This window comes from Suncus etruscus, chromosome 19 (assembly GCF_024139225.1).
Source record: "Suncus etruscus isolate mSunEtr1 chromosome 19, mSunEtr1.pri.cur, whole genome shotgun sequence".
NCBI lineage: Eukaryota > Metazoa > Chordata > Mammalia > Eulipotyphla > Soricidae > Suncus > Suncus etruscus.
In genome coordinates, this window is record NC_064866.1 from 6,362,147 (window position 1) to 6,387,582 (window position 25,436).

Below are 25,436 nucleotides of genomic sequence, written 5' to 3' on the forward strand. Positions count from 1 at the left end.
CAATAACTTCAATATCCACACCAAAACAAAGAAATAGGCAAAGACTAGATAAATAAGAAAAATTGTTTTGTGCTTTTTGCCTTTTTCTTTCTTTTTTTCTTCCCCCCTGCACAGGCACAGTAAATATTGGGGTCATTGAAAAGGAATTCCCTTGGCCTATGAGATACAGGGTTTCTCCACCCTTGAAGTATATTGTCATGTGATTAACTATAGACTCCTTTCAGGTTCATTTACTCTCCCTTGGGTGCTTTGGTGGTGTATGGAAGACTTCTGCTTCATCCTGGGTGATAAAATCAGACCTCTATATCTAGAGATCTCAGTATCTGCACTGGTCAGGGAGTGGAACTTATGATGAAGTCTTTGTGACTCTAGAAGTTCTGTTCCCTCAGTGTCATTTTAATCCATATTCTGTGGTTGGTGGTCTTGGTCTTTGCACTGATCCTAGGATGGGGCCTGAGATAGCATCTTCCATTATGTTTCCAGAGGACCCACTCTGTTGCAATTGTCTCAGACAGACCTCTGGAAATAGAGATCATGGTTGTTGTGCAGGTCGTAGCTCAAACCCTAGACTAGGGCTTTTTTATTGGTCCTAAGAGAAATATAGTCCAGTCATGGTTCTATCAGCCAGTCATCTGTAAATTGAGATCTTGGCATTTGGACAAACCAAAGGGTGACAAGTCTTCTGATTTTGTCTTATCGTTCGCTGGTGAGGTAGGATAACCTGCTTTTAGGTCAAGTTGTTCCTAGTTTCCTCATTGTCAGGATATCATATTAGAGCTGGCACTTGTTGGTTTCTGGGCAGAATTAAAGATGTCCCAGATGGGATCTGTTTCCTGTGGCTGTTGTGAAGAACTGTGTCATTTCTATGTCTGGGATCCAGGGAATACTACATGGCAGTCAGAAATGATACAATCACAGACTTTGCAGCAACGTGGATGGACCTAGAACATATTATGTTAAATAAAGTAAGCCAGAAGATAAAAGACAAACACAGAATGATAGCACTATTCTGAAGCACCTGGAACATACACCTTATATACAACTTATACTCAACAATCAAATAAAAGTGTTTAACAGGGTAGAAACTCAAAACACTGTAACAGTCAACATATACCGGAATAGCAGTGCCCAAAACACATGAAAGAGGAACAACACAAACTTTTTTTGTTTGCTTGTTTTTGTTTTTTGGGTCATACCCGGCGGTGCTCAGGGGTTACTCCTGGCTGTCTGCTCAGAAATAGCTCCTGGCAGGCACGGGGACTCTATGGGACACCGGGATTCGAACCAACAACCTTTGGTCCTGGATCAGCTGCTTGTAAGGCAAATGTGGCTGTGCTATCTCTCCGGGCCCACAAATTAGTTTATTATGTGTTATAATATTAGCGAGAGAAATTTCCTCTGACATTGAAGGAAAATATATTTTAGAACCTTGCATTTATTAAGTGTCTTTTTTGCTTAATTTTATAATTTCCAACAAATAATCAACATTGAGTGAGGATACATTGGCTCAAGAAACCTCCTATATCACAAGAGATTGCCTAAAAGCAATTCAATTCTGGAAAATCTACTCGTGCTCACCACTTTCCTATGTCATCAGAAATATCCAATTATGGAGGAGGGTAGGAAGTTATTCTGGATAAAGAAGTTCCAAAATACAAAAATAATTCATATAAAAAAGATTATGACTGTTCAAGTTACCCATCTAGTTTCAAAAGAAGTTAAACTAAGTATTAAGGGTTTCTCCAAAGTGTAGAATGCGTGTGTTAAACCATTACTTTTGGGTACTTCGCCCATTGTTGTTTATCCACATAAAGTCTTCTTCTTTTTTTTTTTTTTTTTTGGTATTTGGTCACACCTGGCAGTGCTCAGGGGTTACTCCTGGCTCCATGCTCAGAAATCTCTCCTAGCAAGATAAGGGGACTATATGAGATGCCAGGATTCGAACCACTGACTTTTTGCTTGCAAGGCAAATGCCTTACCTCTATGCTATCTCTCCGGCCCACCACATGAAGTCTTAACTCAATATTTTGAGTCTGTGATCTTTTACTTCCAGACTTTCATTTTATAGAAGTGATTCTGAAATCATGTTCTGTGTTTTTCAAAGAATTATCATGTATTAATTATCCCTGAAATTTTTATAAACAAAAGTAAATTGATGTGGAACCCAGTAGGTTACACTTGGTGCCCAGAGGAAGCATTAAGAACATTGATGCCATGAAAAATTTATTATAAAGATAAAACTCAAGCAATTTCATTGTGTTTGTAGGCAAAATGTGAGCACTGGACCAGACCGTCTCCAAGGACTCCTTCAAACCTTGTGAATTTACAATTTCTGGGCTGATGAGAACAATAATTGAGGTTTCAGGTGTTGAACTGAATAAGAATTAAGCTGTTGTTTGCACAAGTGATGAGACTAAAGTGGCAATTAATCATTTTATAAAATTATTTTCAGTGTATTATGTGTACCATTTTATTTTTGTGTTTTTCTTATTTTCCTAGAAATGCAATTTAAAAAGGGGTCTCTATTATGAGTCAGCATATGTCATATCTGCTTGTGCTATTCTCTATGCCTTTAGGACAGCAGCCACCAGACCTAGAGTCATCTTGCCGGGTCCATTAAATCAAAGTGAGAAAAAGATAATGTTCCCAAGACGTGCCCCAAAATGTTGCAGATAGAGGAAGTTTCTAAAGTTGGTCTGCCCCTCAGAGTTCTTGCCAGACTTTATTTACTACAATGAGACAAGACAAAAGAGAACAAAACAAAACCACTTTTGCCTAAGAGGAAGATTTTGGAGGTTGGGGATTGAAATTGAATTGGCCAACAATAAGAAGAAGAATTTATTCATATTATTATTGAACTGGACTGACATTTCTATAATTCTTGTAAATTCTTTTATAAAGTTGTTAAGACTGAGAAAAGAAAAGGTCAAAACTCAAGTGTGAGTCTTTGAGTTCTATTCCCAGTGCCATCATTTGCACTGAAACTCCTCCTGCTGCATGGAGGTCTATGCAGCCACTGTGATTGCCAGCCACACGGCAGCTAACTGTGTGTGAGCACAGCTTGAGGCTATGATCCTACAACGAAAATGTGGAGAGTGCTACAGCTAAAGATTGTCACTTCTGGCAAAAACCATTGCCAAATATAAAGTATCACATGACATGAACAATCTTTTCTGCCTCTTGCTAAAATTAATAAATGATTTTATGTTTCTCGATTATAATCTACTTGTGAAATTCACTATTGTATACAGATTAGTTTTTATCATAAATGGGTAATGGGAATATTTTAGCAGAAGTGAATGATCTAAATATTCATTAAATAGCTTGCAAATCTTTTTGAGCTAGTAGAAGAAAAATAGAATGGTAAAGTATATGTTAAATCAAATATGAGCTTAATCTTTTATTGAACAACCATTTATCAGGAGCCAACTAGATTGTAAATACAGAGATTAATATATAACATTTCTGCACTTCTGAACTTATCAATTATAAGAAACAAGATATAAAAAATGTATTTACTAAAGATAAAATAAATACATATCATAAGAGATGACAGGTTATTGCCCCAATAAAGGCAGAGAAAGACTTTTCAGAAAAGACAAGATGTATGTTCTAGAGAAATTCTTTTTTTTTTTTTTTTTGGTTTTTGGGATACACCCGGCAGTGCTCAGGGGTTACTCCTAGCTGTCTGCTCAGAAATAGCTCCTGGCAGGCACGGGGGACCATATGGGACACCGGGATTTGAACCAACCACCTTTGGTCCTGGATCGGCTGCTTGCAAGGCAAACGCCCGCTGTGCTATCTCTCCGGGCCCTCTAGAGAAATTCTTGCACGCACTGGTTTTTGTTGAAGGATGGTGTCTAAGAGTGGTGAAGGACAAGCAAATGGAAACAAAGACAAACAAATGGGACTATATCAAACCAAGGAGTTATGCACTGCGAAGTAAATGATGGCCAGAACAAAAAGATGCCCCACTGATGGGGAGAGGATATTTGACTTCCATTCATCAGATAATGGATTGATATCTAAGATATATAAAGCATTAGTATATTTCCAACAAAAAATGTGACAAAAAGATGAAAAGAAACTTATTCAAAGGCATACAGATGGGGAGGGAATGTATGAAAAATTCTCTTTAGGGGCCGGTGAGGTGGCGCTAGAAGTAAGGTGTCTGCCTTGCTAGCGATAGCCAGCCAAGGAAGGACCACAGTTCGATCCCCCAGCGTCCCATATGGTCCCCCCAAGCCAGGGGCAATTTCTGAGCTCTTAGCCAGGAGTAACCCCTGAGCATCAAACAGGTGTGGACGAAAAAAAAAAAAAAAAAAAAACAGAAAAATTATCTTTAGAACTTATCCTCAGGGAAATGCAAATCAAAATAACAATAACATTATCTCACACCAGTGAGAATGGCACATATCATAAAAAATAGTAGTGTAGGCATGGATGTGGAGGAAAAGGGACCCTTATTTAATGCTGGTGGGCATGTGAACTAGTTCAACATTAAAAAAAAACAATATGGTTACTTCTCAGAAAAAAAAATACTCCATATGTCCTAGCATTTCCACATCTGGTCATCTACCCCAAGGGTCTAAAAATTCAATTTAGAAAAGACATCTTCATTCCTAAGGTCATTGCTGCACTACTCATAATAACCTAAATGTGGAAGCAATCCAGTGTCCAAGATCATATGATTTACTGGATAAAGAAACTATGATACATATACCCAATGGAATATGAGTCCGCTGCAAGATAAAATTAAATGATCAAATTTGCTACCATATTGATATTGCTGGAGACAATCATGTTGAATCAGAAGAAGATGGACCGAAATAGAATGATTTTTTTTATATGCAGGATATAAAGAAACAGGATAGGGGGATATAAAGGCCCAAAGACAACAGAAATCGAGAACTTGTCAGTAGGAAACTTACCATTAGGATAGGGAGTATGGATGAGGGAGATGGGAACAGTGGTGGAGAAATGTAGAATATAGGTGGAGGGTATAATGTTGGAATAGTTTATGTATCCATTCTTACTAATAACCACAGTGCCTACAATAAAAAGAAAATGGAAGTAACATAAAAAGTCTCAGTGGGAAGTGAAATTTAGAGGCACTATTGTTGGTTTTAGAAAGAGAAGGTGGCATGGTTTAGCCATGTCATATAGAAATCAGGAAGACAGCAACTCAACGATGACCTGGTAAATCAGAAGAAGCTAAGAGACTTGAAATATAGGGCTGCTATATAGAGCGTCCAGATATGGGAAATGCTGAATGAATCAATGAAATGTGACACTTGAAATATTGGGTCTGCTATTTAGAGTGTCCAGAAATGGAAAATGCTGAGTGAATCAACAAGACTTGAAGATTAGAAAAAAATGCCAAATAATAATCTACATAGAAGATCCAAATAGTCCACACAAAAAAAGATATTGGAAACAATAAATCAATACAGCAAAGAGGCTGATTTCAAAGTCAATACGTAGAAATAAGCTGCAAGGAAAAATGAAATCATGCAATTGGTAGCAACTTTGTTAGAACTAGACAATATCATGTTGAGTGAACTGAATCAGAAGATGAAAGACAAACAAAGGATGATATCACTTATCTGTGGCATATAAAATAATTGCATTAGGAAAGGTAATGTAGTAAAGGGGATGCCTAGATCATCCTTGACCCCAGGGCCTTGGGAGGAAGAGGACAGAAAAGAAATTAAGTCAGGAAGGAAGATGATAAAAAAGGAAGTAATGGAGGGGCCGGAGAGATAGCATGGAGGTAAGGCGTTTGCCTTTCATGCAGAAGGTCAGTGATTCGAATCCCACATCCCATGTGGTTCCCTGAGCCTGCCAGGAGCGATTTCTGAACATAGAGCCAGGAGTGACCCAAAACAAAACAAAACAAAACAAAACAAAAAAAAAAAAGAAAGAAAAGAAAAGGGCGGGGGGAGTAATGGAGAAACAAGGGTTTGGACATCAGTTATATTGGGGAACTGGAAGATTCCATTTTCAATTACACTGAAAACATAAGATCTAAGATGAAACCATGGAACTTTAGTGTGCCTGCCAAAGTGGTAGGCTGGGTTTGTGGAGGTTCGTTGGGTGGTGAGAGATGATAGAGTACGGAAACATTGGTGATGGGATTTACCACTGGTGGTGAGATTGGTGTTGAAATAGTACAGCCTAAAACTCAATTATCAAGAACTTTGTAGACCATGGTTCTTTAAAAATTTGAAAGAAAAAATCAAAACATAGATGTGAAAATTAGTAAATGTACTGATGGAAAAGTGGCTTTCAAAAGCTTAATAAGCTCAAGAATTATCTGTAATCATTTCTGCCTGAGTCATTCTCAGCAACTACTCCCAAATGAGTGGACTCAGAGATTACTCGTGGTTGTTCTCTTCTTCCAGGGGTCATATGGTACTGGGAATGAATCCTGGACTGCCTATATTCAAACTATGTACTGCACCCTCTTGACTTAACTCTCTTGCCCTCTACCTGACATTGCTGACACTATTCATCTACATGGTTGTTCATTGTTATCAAATGATCCTTTTACATATCAAAGACATTCTTTGAGAACTAAGACACAGGTTTCAGACTCCACCCAGTGGACATAAAAATTCAGGTTGATTAGGGCTCAAGCAATAGTATAGTACAGAGGGTAGGGCATTTGACTCTCACAACAACTTTCACTTTTTACAACTTGACTCATCCAGGGTCAATTCCTGACACCTAATATGGTCCCCTGAGCCCTGCCAGGAATGATCCCTGAGTGCAGAGCCAGGAATCAGCCCTGACCCCAGTTGGGTGTGGCCCCCAAACAAAACAAAACAAACTAAATTTTGTTCATAAGGGAAATTCTCTCATAAAATGACATTTGAGTGGAAGCCTAGAAAGAAACAAGTGGCCATTAGAATATAAATATGGGGCCCGGAGAAATAGCACAGCAGTGTTTGCCTTGCAAGCAGCTAATCCAGGACCAAAGGTGGTTGGTTTGAATCCCGGTGTCCCATAGGGTCCCCCGTGCCTGCCAGGAGCTATTTCTGAGCAGACAGTCAGGAGTAACCCCTGAGCAATGCCGGGTGTGGCCCAAAAACCAAAAAAAAAAAAAAAAAAAAGAGAAGAAGAGAAGAAGACGAAAAAGAAGGAGAAGAAGGAGAAGAAGAAGAAGAAGAAGAAGAAGAAGAAGAAGAAGAAGAAGAAGAAGAAGAAGAAGAAGAAGAAGAAGAAGAAGAAGAAGAAGAAGAAGAAGAGGAGGAGGAGGAGGAAGAAGAGGAGGAAGAAGGAAGAAGAAGAAGAAGAGGAAGAAGGAAGAAGAAAGAAGGAGGAGGAAGAGGAGGAGGAGGAAGAAGGAAGAAGAAGAAGGAGGAGGAAGAAGAAACATCATTTATTAGCTTGTGCAAAAGAATCTTAAAGATGCTGTTCAACAAATACATTTCCTCTTTTTCAGAGTAAGCCACTAAATTAGTTTTATGCATCTCACAAAACAAGGCCATATTCATATTCCAGGTTTGAATTGCTCCAAGATGATACTGAAATAAAACATCAGAAACATCTTACGTCTTAACCAATCTCCTACCCATATTTTAATACACTTCCCTGAATTTCAGTAGATACTCCATCCCTATTATTACTCTATCCCGAATAGAGTAATAATAATAGTACCATTTTTTGTAGGGCAGAGATATGATCACCTGGTTTTTTTTTTGGGGGGTAGGGAGATGTGGGGTGTTTTGATCACATCCAGCAATGCACAGGGGCTATTCCTGACTCCCTTCTCAGGTTTGACCCTGAACTTGAATTAAACAAACACCCTCCTCTTAATAGATTATAAAAACTTCATAAAGGAAGAAGTCAGAATTTTCTATTTGTTGTTTGTTGTTGATGTTTTTGTTTTGTTGTTGTTATTGTTGTGACCCATTTGTTTTGAGGAAATAGCAAATACTCAACAAAATTTTTGCTATAGAAAATAATTTTTAGGGGCTGGAGTGATAGCACAGCGATAGGGCATTTGCCTTGCACACAGATGATCTGGGATGGGCCCAGGTTTGATCCCCGCTATCCCTTATTTACCCAGCAGCAATTTCTGGGTGCTGAGGCAGGAGTAACCCCTGAGCGCCATTGGGTATGACCCAACACAAAAACAAAACAAACAAAATAAATTTTAGAGAGAGGCAAGACTGAGGTTCAAAAAAGATTGACTTTATTTGCATTACTAAGAATTTTAGACACTATAAAGTTGTTGTTGTTGCTTTTAACTGTAGTTTGGGTGGAGGGGCTCTAATAAAAATCCATATTCATATTATGCCTATTGAAAGAATGAGTCAGCGCTTGAAAGATCACTAGGTAAGGTGATCAAAGGTAAGCAAACCTGGGCTGCATCCCTACCACCTGATATGGTTCCTTACAGTGGTACCAGGAATAATCTTTGATCATACTGGTGGGATAAATAAGAAGTTGGCGGGAGGGATATCCACATTCTTATCCCTAACTCCAAAAAAATAAGTAAATAAAAGAGAGGGTATATGTGTGGGGAGGAGTTATCTTTTTAGTATATGCTACATCCTTTAGCTCATTTGTGGGGGCATTTATAGTTGTTTTCAGGGTTTACTCCTAGCTTTGCACTCAGGCATCACTCCTGATGAACTTGGGACATTATATGAGGTCCAAGAAATCAAATCCAGCTCACCCTAAAGCAAATCAAGAACCCTACCTACTGCACTGTCTCTCTGACCCTGCTGCAGCCATTTGCTATTTAATCAGTTAAATGACCTCAACCAATCTAAGAGAAACTATTCAAACTTCCTCTTCCCACAAATTTAAGTTTAAAGGCACCTCCACTGCTGGGTTGATATCTGAAAAACACTGCATTTGAAAAAGTCATACTTCTGCCTAGAGAGACTCGAATTTTTGGCATTCTTGCAAAAAATCACAAGGGTTTTAATTAAATTGCTCTCCAAGTAGCTTTACTTAATGGGTCATAGGACAAAATGTTGAATTAACACAAAGAATTTCCTAATGGAGTGGAAACAAATGGGAGGTGGTTTCTCGTATGAGTTTCCTGTAATTGCAACCACCAATCAGAAGTGTGACAAGAAAGCTCTCCTATGGAATTTATTTTGTCTCTGAGTCAGCATCCAAAATTAAGTGCAGAAAAAGTGTTGACTTTTCAAATTCAAAAGTGCTGAGGGTTGGACAGAGATATATACAACATCATTTCTCCTTGCTAAGAGCTTATAGCCTCCTTTGGGAGGTGAGAATGGATACATGGCATGCAAATGATCCATTTGGATAGCATGTAAAAGCTAAAAGAGAGATGTAAACAATTGGCTCTCTTCGAGTTGTATGGAATAAGGGAATAGAGAATGAAAAAAAATGCTACTGGAATCCAAAAAGTGTGGCTAATTATCATTGAGTAAATAAGTTTGAGTGGAGGAAAAAAATTAAATTAAGAAATGGGGGGGGCACAGAGAGATAGCATGGAGGGAGTGCATTTGCCTTGCATGCAGAAGGTCGGTGGTTCAAATCCCGGTATTCCATATGGTTCCCCAAGCCTACCAGGAGCAATTTCTGAGCATAGGGCTAGGAGTAACTCCTGAGTGTTGCCGGGTGTGACCCAAAAACCAAAAAAAAAAAAAAAAAAAGAAAAGAAAAGAAAAGAAAGAAAAGAAAAAGAAAGAAAAAGAAAGGGGGTAAGAGAGGAGGAGGGAGGGAGGACAACTTTGGTGGTGGGAATTCCCCTGATTTGATGTCATTATGTACCTAAAATATTACTGTGAAAGATATGTAATCCACTTTGGTCAAAATAAAAATTATTATTATAAAAAAAGAAATATAGAGATACAAGAATGCCATAGGAAAATGGGAAATTGGCTAGAAAGAAACATTCAAAATAAAAATAAGCTTAGACTTTATCCTGTAGGGAGTAGAGAAGTTGTTTTGGTTTCTGAGCAGGAGAGTGATGCATTGACAGTTATATTTATGGAAAGCTAGTCGAACAAAGTTTCAGAATTGGCTTAAAGGGGAAAAATAATAGAAAGGAGAAATAAGGGATTGTTGGGAAAGTCTATCCAAATCCTGAGAGCTTGTCCTAGAGCCATGGCAATGGGTAAATGTTTTTTGAGGGGATAAGGGTTAAACGGGAGTAGAAAGTGGATTTACAAATAAAGTTGTATTTTCCTTACTCTTAGAAACTCCAAAATATAGGTTTTTATATTGAATATACATTTCTAATTTTTTATTTTGTTTTTGTTTTGGGGGGATCACACCTGGCAGCGCTCAGCAGTTACTCCTGGCTTTGTGCTCAGAAATTGCTCCTGGCAGGCTCAGGGGACCACATGGAATGTCAGGATGCAAACCATTCTCTGTCCTAGATTGGCTGTGTGCAAGGCAAACACCCTACTGCTGTGCTATCTCTCCAGCTCTGAATTTATATTTCTAGCTCTCTTTTTCCAGATGTCTCCTTGTTGGAAATCAGAGCCTCCTTAGCTGCTGAAAAAAATCAGAACATGTCACCCCCAATATGCCAACTTCAAATAAGGATTATTTGGCGCTGATGGCAATTAAGGGCTAGCAGACATGCAAAAACTCTCTGTCCTCCCCCTGACTGCCTAAAAGCAGGACATAAATTTTCTTTGTAAATGTGTCCTCCTCTTCAGCACTAGGAAAGAACACATTTAATCACTGAAGATGATTCTGATCCTTGGAGACAGAGCTGACGAGGCCCAGTAACATGCTTAACTGAATAACCATTATCTATCATACCTTTCCTAATTATCTTTCCACAATTTGCCATCTTTACAAACCCAAATCATCCTCTCCTTTTTCTTTGTCTAGTCATTTCTCCCAATTTATCACCCTTTGTTAAAGTGGTCTATCAGCCTCTGAGCCTAATCCCCTTTGCATTTTTATTTCTTTCCAATAAAGTCCTTATGTACATCCAATATAAGCCTTTTTTCTGCTATTCAGCTTTGTCATTTGAAGACACATAGATTAGTAATTGCACTCAAGATGTTAAATATACTTATTATTCAACAATGTCTTCAAACAGCTGACCAATATTCAATCATGTTATCATTGTCATTCAAAATACCGATTCCAAACATCAGTGGATTCTCAGTGGTGATTGGCAATATGAACATACGACAATATGAACATTGTAAATTTATTTGAATATGACCTCTACATAGGAGCCAATCTTCTTTCTGTTCAGCTATTTCTAGAGTCTAGACTAATGCCTGGTATAGGGCATATGTAAAGTATTTTATAAAAAAGTATTCCACACTTTCTCCTCTTTCTTTAACATTTAAGCAGTTTCACTGTACATTAGACTCATTTCTTGCCCTTATTACTTACATCATTTGAGAAATAGAACTCATCATTGTAAAATTAATCCATGCAATTCTACAGCAAAGTCAATTGCCCACTTATCCTTATTTGCTTTTTTCCCAGTTAACAAAAATTAACTGCTTGTGCCAGCTCCTAATATTGAGTTCCTCAGTTGTGTGCTGCATCCCATTTCCTTCTGTCTACACAACACTAAGAGTCTGCTCTGAGATTGATTCTTCCCTCTCTAGTATCATCCATTTCCCCTGTCTCCTGGATAAATCCCATCAGCATATAGATTGGTTTAGGAGGGGAAAATCCTAATACCCAAACCAAAAATTCTTCTCTGACCTGTGCTTGACACTCTGCATTGAGTCACAAAACAAAGCTGCTTGTAGGCACCCAATGCATCACTGAGGCTTTCAGTACCCTTTACTGCATAATCTTATGCTTAACGGAGATGTTCAAGAAATATTCACGGAAGAATGAAAAACATGTCCCATCTTAAATTATTTCTTTCTTAACTATATCACTCTAACTACCATGTCATTCCTAGCACCATTTCATACACAGCAACATTATTTAAAGACTTGCTGCCTTCACTTTTAGTTCTATCAGTTGCCTCTGATCATGCTCTAATCACATTACTTTCTATCACCCCAATGAAAAATTGAGATTACCTATAATCTTCATTTTGTTAAAATTAATTCTTAGACCTCATCTTATTAATATTTTTGGCAATCATTTCACCATTGGTATTACCTGGCCTTTCCTTTTCCTTATTGGTTTCTTCTTCTCAATCACATTTATTGGTTTCTATTTAGTTCTCCGCTTCTTTAAGTCGAGATATCTGAGTTTCTGCCCTCCTATATCTCTATCTCTTCTCTCTATTTTTTTTTGTTTGTTGGTTTGTTTTTAGGTCACACCCAGCACTCAAGGGTTACTTCCAGAGTCCTGGTGATCAGAGATTGCTCCAGCTTGATACTCAGGTGTTAGACCTGGCAATCATTTCTGGGACTTTCACATGAGCATTCCAGCCCTCTGATTCATCTCCCCAGACCTCAGATATCTCTATTATACTCAGTTCTACTCTTTGCAGCCCAACTACATGCTGATGGTTCTTAAATTAACATCCTATCTATTCAAGACTCATGTATGCAAAATGTCACCTTGAATTTTGATGAGATACCCTTTATTTCTTTTGAGTTGCAGGTTCATACAAATGAATTAATCATAACTTTTTGGTTTATAACAACTCAATTTTTTTTTTGGTTTTTTGGTGTTTTGGGTCACACCCGGCAGCGCTCAGGGGTTACTCCTGGCTCTACACTCAGATATCACTCCTGGCAGGCTCAGGGGACCATATGGGATATGGTCATATGACCATATGCTATCTCTCCAGCCCCATGACAACTCAATTTTTGTCAATGTTTGTTCTGATTTTAAAATAGTTGCGGGGCTGGAGAGATAGCATGGAGGTAGCGCATTTGCCTTACATGCAGAAGGATGGTGGTTCGAATCCTGGCATCCCATATGGTCCCCCTAGCCTGCCACAAGTGATTTCTGAGTGTAGAGCCAGGAAGAACCCCTGAGCACTGCCTGCTGTGACCAAAAAACCAAAAAAGAAAAAAATTAAAATAGTTGCCCCTATATTGATTAACTAAGTATGTAAAATGACATAATAAATAACCATGTGCTCAACACCAAAAGTTTCTTTGAAATTAGGCCAAAGATTAATATTGTATGAGGACAACTGCTTGCCCAAAAGTCTAAAATGAGACATAAGATTTAACTTCCACCTTACTTTTCTTAGGCTTTTAAATGAGACAAAATGGCCTCAAAAACCAAGTGAAGAAGATCTGTTTATTTTGGCACTTACTAGTGTGTAGCCTGCCATTTTCTCCCTTCTCTTTATAAAGAAGTTGTAGTATATATACACAATGGAATACTATGTAGCTCTAAAAAGTAACAAAATCATGGAATTTGCTGCACTGAATGGAGCTTGAGGATTTCATGTTGAGTAAAGTTAGAAGAAAAGGGATAGATATATAATAATCTCTATCATGTGTGGGAGATAGCTACACTGCAAGGTTGCAACAAAGGGCCAAAGACAACACTACAGGAGAACTAATCCACACAACTGAGTTGTGTGGGGCATGGAACTGAGAAGGAGGGATGTTGGATTCTTGAGACAGGGAAGTGGGTATATTGGTGGTGGGTGTGGTGTTGGAATTAAGTACACGAGAATTCATAATCAGCAGTAGTGTAAACCATAGGAACTCAATTCAAATAAAAAAGAAAAAAGTTTCTCAAAACTTTTCTCTAAAGAAAAAATTATAAATCCACCTACCCTTCTTGTGACAAGACAGACAAGATGATTGCTTTGAGGACATATGTCTACCATCTTCCAACCAATCAGTGTGTTGCCAATGAAAATCTTGACATTTCTAGTGCCTTTCACTTGATTGGTATTTGAATAACAGAACCGAACATTTTACTGTTACAATAAAAAATTAAAAACCAAGTGAGGATTGAAGAGATGGTGGGCAGGTACTTGTCTTGCATGCACCCAACTTGAATCTCAACCACTGGCACCTCTATCATACCCAGAGTCTACCAGGAGTAAACCCTAATCACACAATCAGCACTAAGCCTTGTGTACTTCTGGATATGGTCCCAAATCCCACCAAACAAGCAAATTTTTATCTTGCAAAAAATTTTTTTGCAAAGAAGAAATATCATCAGCAATACTCTTATGGTCATTTTAATGCTCTCTCAACTAACCTCCTCTCATCCTAATTATCCAAACTACTATCGAATCTTTCCTGAAATGTCACAATAGTCTTCAATTTCCCTGCTTCAAGTTTTGCATTTTCACCCTCAACTTTGGTCAATCTATTTAATGCATCCAGAATTCTTCATTATGATCAATTCACATACATTTATAACTTCAAATGGCTTCCATATTATGTAAGTTAAAATTTCAACATTCTTTTTTTTTTTTTTTTGTGGTTTTTGGGTCACACCCGGCAGTGCTCAGGAGTTATTCCTGGCTCCAGGCTCAGAAATTGCTCCCGGCAGGCACGGGGGACCATATGGGGCGCCGGGATTCGAACCGATGACCTCCTGCATGAAAGGCAAATGCCTTACCTCCATGCTATCTCTCCGGCCCCAAAATTTCAACATTCTTGGGGCTGAAGAGATAATTAGGGGGTTAAAGCACTTGCTTTGCATGACTCCAGTTCAGTCTCTGGCACCATTTGGTCCCCTAAACACAATCAGGAGTGACCCCTGAATACAGAGTCAGAAAGGAGTATCCCCGGAGGGCAATGGAATGTGGCCCCAAAAGTTAAAAAAAATAGTAAATAAAACTCAAAACCCTTATAAGATATCACAAAATCCTACATGACCTTGGAGCCCAAAGAGCCCATTCACTGCAGCTCAGGAGTCAATCAAACAAGAAACACAGTGGTGGGTCCAAAAAAGTTTTTGTTTTTGTTTTTGTTTTTGTTTTTGTATTTTTTTTGGGCCACACCCGGCGGCTCAGGGGTTACTCCTGGCTGTCTGCTCAGAAATAGCTCCTGGCAGGCACAGGGGACCATATGGGACACCAGGATTCGAACCAACCACCTTTGGTCCTGGATCGGCTGCTTGCAAGGCAAATGCCGCTGTGGTATCTCTCCAGGCCCCCAAAAAAGTTTTTATTGGCAACCAGCTGGCTAGTTGGAAAATAACAGACTCATATCTTTAGAACTCATTTTGCCTGTACTGTCACAAGATGGGGATTTTTCTATAGAAAAGGAAGAGAGAGAATATTTTCAGAAGTGGGGGAGTTACAGACTGCTGGGCACCAGAGTGACATCCAAATCCTCTCAGAGGCTGGTCCCTGAAACACTTTCCATGTATCCCAAAGCCTAAACAAAGTTGGGTTAGGCTTTGGAGAAAAACAAATAACACTTCCCTTATTCGAAGGCTGAAGGGGCAGGAAGGTCTTCTAGGCTTTCTAGTCCTGGCTTTGTGCTTATGAGTGAGCCTTAGGGGTGCTCAGGAGTCTATTTGTGGTGCCAGGAATTTAAACTGGGGTTGCACATATGTGCCTATATTGATGGCAAGTGTATTTTCCTCTTTATTCTCTCTCTGGCCCCAAGTTTTCTGGTTTCTAATATATATCTCCGGGATGTTCTCCATTCAACTCTCTGAATATTCATTTACTTCCTTTCTCCCAGCTATTCCCTTCATCTAAACTTTGAGTTAGTATTTTTGTTTGTTTGTTTGTTTGGGTCACACCCAGCAGCACTCAGGGGTTACTCCTGGCTCTATGCTCAGAAATTGCTCCTGACAGGCTCGGGGACCATATGAGATGCCAGGATTCGAACCACAGTCTTCTGCATGCAAGGCAAACGTCCTACCTCCATGCTATCTCTCCGGCCCCTGAGTTAGTATTTCAACTGCCTAAAACAAGACCCCTTCACAGTTACTTCATGTCTCTCTCCCTTGTTCCTCCTCAGGGAGGCATCCTCAGCTGATCTCTTTTAAGAATAGCATCTCTTCCACTTTCTGTGCTACTTGCAAGGACTTTACTCTAACCATAGTCCACATGTACTGGGCATGATCTGTCACCTCTTAAAAGAATGAATGCCCCAAAGAACTGGGACTTGGTCCTCTTCACTAGTCAAACACATGACCTCGAACAGTACATGTGATGCAGTGGGCATTTGCTTCATGTTCAGATCCCTGGGAAACAGACTATGAGAGAAGGTTTGGGGTACATGCTTTTGGTAGGAAATATTTGTGAGATTGAGGATTTTTTTTTTTTTGGTTTTTGGGTCACACCCAGCAGCACTCAGGAGGTACTCCTGGCTCTACACCCAGAAATCGTTCCTGGCAGGCTCAGGGGACCATATGTGATGCTGGGATTCAAACCACGGTCCTTCTGCATGCAAGGCAAACACCTTACCTCCATGCTATCTCTCCGGCCCTTACATTGAGGGTTTTAAAAGAGAACCAGAGAGCAGAGGAAGAAGTTGGGTATTGGGAGGTGAAGCAGTCTTATGGAAGGCCTCAGCTATCCCTATAGGATGTGATCAAATTGGAGCCACTCTTCATATTGGGAGGAAAGACTTAGTCTCTATGAACCAATGGAGATTGGTCTTATAGGAGCCCCCCAAAGATGTCAGCAATCTATAGGACAAGCTTCTTCCACAGAGACCTCTCCAGAAGAGGCCAACTGGATAGCAGAATTTAACTACAAAGTCTTCCCAGGAGCTGGGGGAACAATTCCTTCACACTGGAAGCATGACAGCTGAATAAATACACAACTGAGATCCCAGAATGGAGCTGATGAGGTAAGAGTTCAAGTTATGCAAGAGAAAAGGCCTAAATGTCAGTCCAGCAACCCTCCTGCCTACAGATCTGCCTTCACCTGCTACCGACAGTCCATGCAGAGTGTGTTACAGACAATGCTCTTGAGAAGAAAAGTAAAAGCAGACACAAACATCCATGCTACTTAATGTAGAGGAGCAAAAATATACCACCCCCCAAATAAGTCTTTACAACAGGATCATTTCATGGGCATGAATTGGTGGTCCTGGCAGGCAGATGGAATGTGCCTTCGAAAGAGATGCAAGCTCTGTGTAGGTATGTTCCCCACACAGTCCAGGGAAGATCTTATCTCATCTTTTCATCCAGAAGCCAAATATAAATCCTCCTGCCTTTGTGAACTTCCCTAGCAGTCTTCCTAACTGACCTTTCACTTCATCCCAATGCCTTCTGCTTCAGATGTATTTATCTTATGTCTTCTCTTTGGATTTGATAAACAACACCCCGTGAAGTTTAAGGCTTTAATCCTGGCTCTGCTCTCAGCAATTAGTTTAGATAAAGTTAGGGGATCATGTGCAATGCTTAAATATAACCCACAAACTTGCATGCAGGTAGGCCAGCACCTTACCACTGTACTATCTCTCTGGCCCCTGCTAACTGGATTAAAGCTGGCCTTTGGAGTTCTGGGGTAACTCACTTTTGCTGGCTTCTTTCACATGGCTGGGGATTTACATGTCATTAATAAACTCCTATTTGCTTTATCTTATCAATCTACCTGATGCTTGTCAGGGGAATGATTTCCTTTGTGCCTTGAAAGTGCTGAGCAGTGTTAGAACAAGTGAGTTATAAGGGACAAGAGCAGAAGTTGTCCAGCTAGGAATTTAGGGCAAGGATGGAAGATGGTCAGGAGGGAAGGTTTTGAAGCTTTGACTGAGTGGTGAAAGATTTGTGGGCTGCTAGTAAAGGTAATAGATCAAGGCCCCAAGTCAGGGAGCTCTCAAGCCATGGAGTCAATCATATTTAAAAGTTGTCATCTTAAGTGCTCATAAATCCCTCAGTGTTACACAACACATTTGTTCCAGTTCAGTCATGCAACAGGAAAGTACTGTGGCTTTCTCTACTGACTTTGCCAGGACAGGAGGATGAGTGTTATATTAATTATTAATCATAAAGTCCTAGTGTTGGTGTGATGAGGCCTTTCTTCACTTGGCCCAGTGATTGCAGCCCCTTTGGCCGGTGAGTCTGTAGGTTGCAGAGAAATAATTTCACAGGCAGTCAAAGATTCAGGAGATATCCAGCTTTATTACAAGGCCTAGCAGCCATATGCATTTTTCTACATGGCTTCTTTTTTTTTTTTTTTTTTTTTTGGTTTTTGGGCCACACCCGTTTGACGCTCAGGGGTTACTCCTGGCTATGCGCTCAGAAATCGCCCCTGGCTTGGGGGGACCATATGGGACGCCGGGGGATCCAACCGCAGTCGGTCCGTCCTACACTAGCGCTTGCAAGGTAGACACCTTACCTCTAGCGCCACCTTCCCGGCCCCTCTACATGGCTTCTAAGCTAAGCTTTTTAATCAACATTCTTCAGTTACCTTCCATCCATCTTGACATCTTCTGCTCCTCCGCTCCCAGACAACCCCTTAATTTCCAACTACAGACCCCTCTCCCAGCTGTGGGTGGATCTCACCATTCAGGTGAGATTAGTATATGGAATCAGGAGGAGAGGTTACAGAGTAATTACAGGGAGGATAATCTACACCAGTAGTACTTGGGATTGAATCTGGGCATTTTGCATCAGAAGCATCTGTTCCGATGTTGAGCTCTCTCTCCAGCCCATGTCCCCTTCTTTCATCAGTACCAACCCCAACAACTGGCCAGCAAACTTGCAAGTCAAGAGGGACCAAGAAATCGCCTAATTATAAGCCTTTCAAATAGGAGTGGCAGTATTTGAGTCAGCTCCAAGTCTGTTCTCCTTATAACATGTGAATGTTAAGGCAAGAAATCAACTATGGGTTGTTGTTGGGGTAAGAGAATGATTTACAAGGCCCTGGCACATTGCATTCACTTTGGCTCTGAGAAGGAGAAGAAAATCCTCTAAGGTTGTGATTTCAGCAAGTGACAAATAGTCACTTGAAACCATAGCTTCAGCTTGAAGTTCCCAGTTGGCTTTGTGTTTTCCCACCAGTTAACCAATTTCTGTTTGCTTAACTTCATCAACATGAATAACAACTTCCCGATATGCTTCTAAAAACAGGCTCCCGCTCACCCCACCCTATCACATAAAATAATACTCTTTTTTTCTCCTAAGGAACAAGATACCTTTGATTGTTCCATGGCAAACCTCACATATTGGCCTTGATGTGTGTGAATTTCATGTAACCAGATCGGGGACCCTTATGATAAGTGAATGTTAAGGGTCACCACATCTCGTGACCTCCTGATTCAGAAACTTGATGGGAAATGTTCGGCTCAGTTAGAAATGGGGCCTGGCAGGCACATTCAGCTCATATATGAAATTATGCAAAGTCTGAGCCTCGGTTTCAAGAAACTAAGAATCAAGTAGGTAGAAGAAAGCAGGTAAGAGGGAAATAAATCCCTAGCAAAACATGTTTCTTATTTATGCCAAATGTATAACATTTATTTATTTACTTACTTTTTTCTGGGTTTTTTTTTTTGGGGGGGGTCACACCTGATAGTGCTCAGGGTTATTCCTGGCTCTGTGCTCAGAAATTATTCCTGGCAGGCACAGGGGACCATATGGGACGTCGGGATTAGAACCACTGTCCATCCTGGATGTACTGCATGCAAGGCAAACACCTACTGCTGTGCTATCTCTCCAGCCCTTTATTTACTTTTTTTTTTTTTTTTTTTTTTGGTTTTTGGGCCACACCCGGCGGAGCTCAGGGGTTACTCCTGGCTGTCTGCTCAGAAATAGCTCCTGGCAGGCACGGGGGACCCTATGGGACACCGGGATTCGAACCAACCACCTTTGGTCCTGGATCGGCTGCTTGCAAGGCAAACACCGCTGTGCTATCTCTCCGGGCCCTTTATTTACTTTTTTAATATGACAACTTTTTTGTTTGTTTGTGTTTTGGGGTCACACCTGGCAGTGCTCAGGGGTTACTCCTGGCTCTAGGCTCAGAAATCGCCCCTGGCCGGCACAGGGGACCGTATGGGATGCCGGAATTCGTATCACCATCCTTCTGCATGAAAGGCAAATATTTTGCCTTTATGCTATCTCTCTGGCCCCTAATATAACAACTTTTAAGTGTGGCAGAGGGTTTAGATTTTCACATAAGTGAGCCACCATAAATCCCTGTGTGTAAATCTTTTATTCTTAATTATGGGGGCCCTGATTAATAGAGATCTCATTGGACAGGAACCAATGAAGGAGATTATCTTAAAAGTGACGTGTGACATTTTACACTTCATTTCCTCTAATGGCCACTGTGTGATTACAGATCCAGAATGAGTGAACACCAAGGAGTCTTCCAAGTGCTCCAGGAGGAAGTTGACTGTCATCTGTGACCCAAAGGCCTGATCTCTGCTCCTGCAGCTAACTACAGGAGAGGAAACTCTGACAATGGCTCTCATGTCACAATACTTGTCCTTTCTGTTCCCATATCTCCTTCCATATTTCTTGCTGGGCCAAGTGCAAACAGAATCCACAGAACCAACTGTAATAATGTCTATTCCAAACCATGTCCCTGGAGGTCGAGAGCTTAGAAATCCTGTTTCTGTTTGGGGTTCTACAGTGGCTAATAATTTTAGCTTGGGGAGCATGGGAGAGAAAACATGACAGGTAGCAAAACATTAGCTGAACTGACTAGTGGAAAAGATGGAATGTATGTTCAGAGGCAAAAGCATCTGACTTGCAAGTAAGTGTAGAGTTATGAGCTCCAATAGGAAGGAAATAAGGGAGGGAGGAAGAGGGGAAATAGAGGGAGGGAAAGAGGAGAAAGAAGAAAGACATGGAGGAAGGGAGGGAGGGGAGGAGAGGGAATGGAAGGAAAGAGACAGAAGAAAAGAAGGAAGGAAAGAAGGAAGAAAAAGGAAGGAGGGAGAGGAAAAAGACTTGGGAAGGAAGGGAAGGGAAAGAAAGGTAAGATGGGAGGAGAAGGAAGGGAAGGAAGTAAAGAGAAAGGAAGGATGGAAGAAAGCATGGAGGGTGTTCTTTACACTGACTGTATAGAAAGAGGAGGGACAGTAAATGTACCCCATATACACCTCAACACAGGCCCCTTGCCTGGTCTGTATTGTGAACTGGGGGACAAAAAAAGGAAAAAAGAAGGAAAGGAAGTAGGAAGGAAGGGAGAAGGAAAGGAATGAGAGGGAAAGGAGTGAGAAATAATGAAAAGGGAAGGGAGGGAGGGAAAGGAAAAGGAAAGCAGAGAACAAAGAAGGGAAGAAAGAGGAAGGAAAGAGGAAGAAAGAGAAGGGAAAGGAAGATAAAGGCAGGAAGAAATGAAGGACATATAGAAAGAAGGAAAGATAGAAGGAAGAAAAAGAATGGAAAGAGGGGAGAAATAAAAACAGAAGGAGGGGAAGAGAGGGATGGAGAGAGAGAACTAAGAGATATTCCTTCAAGTAATGACACATGGATGATTGATCACTGCCCAACTGAAGCCAAGATTTCTAATAGAGGTAGATAATGGATGACATCATTCCTCCTTAAAGACTTATTGGGGAAAATTAAGTTAGATAACATGTGTGTGAATCTCTGGCGCACAGTTGATTGCCTGAAATGCATTTGTAAATGTGACTTCATGGGCATCTTTCTGCAATTACAGGATAACATTTGCTGTCAAGTATTTAGACCTGACAGATATGGCTTCTGCATCTGTGCCTCAGGTGTAGGGATATTGCTGGCTCTGTCACCCTGGTCCCCACAGAGGGAACAGCCAACCTGATTTGCAGACCTGGCTATGAGTTCCAGAATTGATGACAACAGGACCAAATGCTCTGAGTCTGGTTGCCTGGCTCTGTGCTAGACATTTCCCTTCTAACAGTTACTTTGTCTTCTCTGTGTCTCTTCCAAGGTCCCTCAGAATAAGGACAGAAGCTGTGGGTTGATTAGCACCAGGCACAAGGCACTATCAGAAGTCATGAGTAAGATTTGAGAACCATTTCAGTTGACTATTTCTCTGCACAAATGAAGCCTCCTATGCTCTTTTGTTTTTGACCTCTTTTGTTTTTGCTTTTCTTTGCTTTGTGGTCTCACCCAGTGATGCTCAGAGCTTGCTCCTAACTGTATTTTCAGGGATCACTCCTGATTGGAGTAAGGGGACCGTATGAGGTGCTGGATATTAAAATTGGGTCAGCAGAATGCAAGGCGAGCACCCTAGATTCTGTACTATCTGTCCAGCCCGTGAACTTGATCTAATTGACATAGATAAGTAAGATACTATCTGTGACCATAGGAAACTAAATAATAAAGGAAATAAATGTACACACAAAAAGATACCTAGTCCCAATGCTCAGTAACCAAAACTTTAAACACTGGACGTGCTGAAAATTGAGACAAGCAGAGGTCATCATCAAGGAGTGTAAGAGTGGAAGTAAGTCTTTAAAAAGAAAGTGGGGGCTTGCTGGGGGAATATTTCAGCAAGGACAGAGGAGAAAAAGAGATGAAACTCTCTGGGGATGACATGAGTAATGGAAACATGACCTGAATCCCAGCCCATTAGCAAGGAGTCCACTGAAAGGGGGAACCCCTCCCATATCTTCGAGAACACCATTTTCATGTTAAACAAAATGGTTTCAAATCCCACTTGTGTTATACACTAACAATACTTAATAAACTTCTGAGTCTCCCTTTCTTTCTTTTAAATAAGTTTTTAATTGTATTGCCCTGAAATACAAAGTTATTCATGATTGAGTTAGTTAGAGTCATACGATGGTCAATACCCATCCTTTCATCAGTGCACATTTCCTGCCATGAATGTCCTCAGTTCCCTCCAGCCCACCCACTCTCCTACCCACTTCTTTTTTATTTTATTTTATTTTGTTTTGTTTTGCTTTTTTTTGGGGGGGGGGTCACACCCAGCAGCGCTCAGGATTTACTCTTGGCTCTATGCTCAGAAATCGCTCCTGGCAGGCTTGGGGTACCATATGGGATGCTGGGATTCAAACCATTGTCCTTTTGCATGGAAGGCAAATGCCTTACCTCCATGCTATATCCTCCTACCTACTTCTATAGCAGATATTTTTCTTTTCTCTTTTTTTCCCTTTTAGACACTGGTTTGCAATATTTTAATAAAGAGGTCTCATATATATCACTTTATTTCCTTTCAGCACCCAGTGTGATCCAGAGTGATCTTTTCCAACTATCAATGTCATAGTGGTTTATTCCCTGTCCAAAATACTCCCTCACTTTTTGTGTATATAAATATATATTTATATTGTGTATATATGTATATATACATATATTTATACATATATATTTATATAAAGTGCATATATACATCTATGTACATTTATGTCACTAGACAAAATCATCTCACAAATTAAAAAATAACTTGTAAACATCTCATTCTAATTCAACACTATAAATTCAGATCTTAGAACAAGACTGGGCCATATTAGTTGCTAATTATTCTTAATCATTGTGTGTTTGTGGTCTTATTTCTTCTTTTTCCCACAGTTAAAAAGTTGTTCATAGCTGAGTTTCAGTCATACAATATTAAAAAAAAAAGATTCACAAGAAAGGAGTAACAAAAAGCCAAAGATAGCACAATGAAGAATTGATCCATAGAACTGAGTAGGGAAGTAAGGAGTGTGAGAGGTAGGTCCCTGGGGGAAAGAAGATTCACTTTTGATGGGCTGGAATTAAGCTCTTGGGAAATCATCCATAGTTAGCAGTATTCTAAATCATAGAACCATTTAAAAGAGTTTTTAATAATAATAAATGGAAAAAGAGGGATTTACAATATGTTTCAGGATTCAGCTTCACAGGTCAATATACATATGTACCACATACCCCTATAAAATCATATTATTCACCAGTGTCCAAAATTTGGCCTTTTGTATTTTTATTTTGCTTGCTTATTTATTATTAGGTGTGTGTGTGTGTGTGTGTGTGTGTATTTGTGTGTGAAAATAATGCAAACATTCTTAGCTTGATTCAATAGCCAATTATTTGTTCATGGTTCTATGATCTGGGCCAGTTGAGACCACTCAGTTCTTCTGTTCTCTGAAATTTCAGCTGGGATCATGCTTATTTATAGTTCTCTGATGTTTGATGGCCTCACTTCTGGTCTGGTGACTGGTTGGTATAAACAATAAATGTCAGCAGGCTAAGCCAAACCCTTGTAGTGTCTCCACAAAAGAGCAAGCATGACGTCCATGTAGGTTTTACTTCTTCTTGCATCATATTTGTCATTTTCCCAAGGGTCCAGGGAAATGGTATGGCTAAATAAGATTCAGGGTTGAAAAAGAAGGCATATTAATAAGGCAAAGAGTATGGATAAAAGGAATTTGGGGGGCCCAGAGAGATAGCACAGTGGTGTTTGCCTTGCAAGCAGCTGATCCAGCATCAAAGGTGGTTGGTTCGAATCCCGGTGTCCCATCTGGTCCCCCGTGCCTGCCAGGAGCTATTTCTGAGCAGACAGCCAGGAGTGACCCCTAAGCACTGCCGGGTGTGGCCCAAAATCCAAAAAAAAAAAAAATGGAATTTGGGGCAATTTTTGCAAATAATCTACCACACTTAAAGGATTTGGTTTTGTTTGTAGTTTGAGTTCTTTATCTTGGTGTTATGTTGCTATTTTTACTCTGAAGTTTTTTTTTGTTTTTTTTTTTTTTAATATCCTATTTGGAAGGCTGGTGTGATCGTACTGTGAGGGTTGTTTGCCTTGTATGTGGTGACCCACTTTGATCCTTGGCATTCCATATGGTCCTCAAAGCCTGCTGGAAGTAATTTCTGAGCACAAAGCTAGGAGTAAACACTGAATGCCACTAGTGTGGAAAAAAGAAAAGAAAAAGAAAACAACAATAACAGAAAAATAGCCTGTCTTTTCTTTTATAGATTCTGTTTTATATCATAGGTAAGAAACCTACTCTATGATTATACATGTCCTTTGTTTTTTTCTTCTTCTACTACATTAGGTTTATTGATCAACTTTAAATTTTGATCTACTTGAGGTTTATCCTCACATTCCTTCCACATTCTATACTTACTGAAGGCCTAAATCCTCTCTATTTGGAAAGGTTGTTCTTTCAATCATGAAACTCCTAGTAGTACCCAATATCAACTTCTAAATCTTAGTGGCTTTTTTTTTTTTTTTTTTTTTTTTGGTTTTTGGTTTTTGGGCCACACCCAGCGGTGCTCAGGGGTCACTCCTGGCTGTCTGCTCAGAAATAGCTCCTGGCAGGCACAGGGGACCCTATGGGACACCGGAATTCGAACCAACCACCTTTGGTACTGGATCGGCTGCTTGCAAGGCAAACACCGCTGTTTTATCTCTCCGGGCCTTCTTAGTGGCTTTTTAACAGAAAAGATTTATTTCAAGTTCTCACTGCATGTCCATAGTGGCCATATGGAAGCTCTGTTCTGTATCAGATTTACACTTGGGAAGGAGAAAGGTCTATGAAACACCCTTCTAGAATTTTCTAGGTTTGCATGGAAGGAAGACTATGACCAAGAACTACTGCCTACATGGTCTCTCTTATATGTCATACATATCTTTCCACTCAAAGTTCAGTGACTAAAGTGAGTTGTGCAATCACTCCTGATGGCCTTTGGAGAGGAAAGTTTAACTCCTTTCCTAGGAGGGACAGGACTCTTACTATTACTCTTAC

General features: G+C 40.1%; 1 non-coding gene across 1 annotated transcript; it reads left to right on the plus strand.

Annotated features, from left to right (window-relative positions):
* The first annotated feature begins 20,789 nt into the window (after nucleotides 1-20,789).
* Nucleotides 20,790-20,916, plus strand: LOC125997816 (small nucleolar RNA SNORA51). The gene has a single exon (XR_007491830.1). It is a non-coding gene; the product is annotated as a small nucleolar RNA SNORA51 (small nucleolar RNA).
* Nucleotides 20,917-25,436: the final 4,520 nt, after the last annotated feature.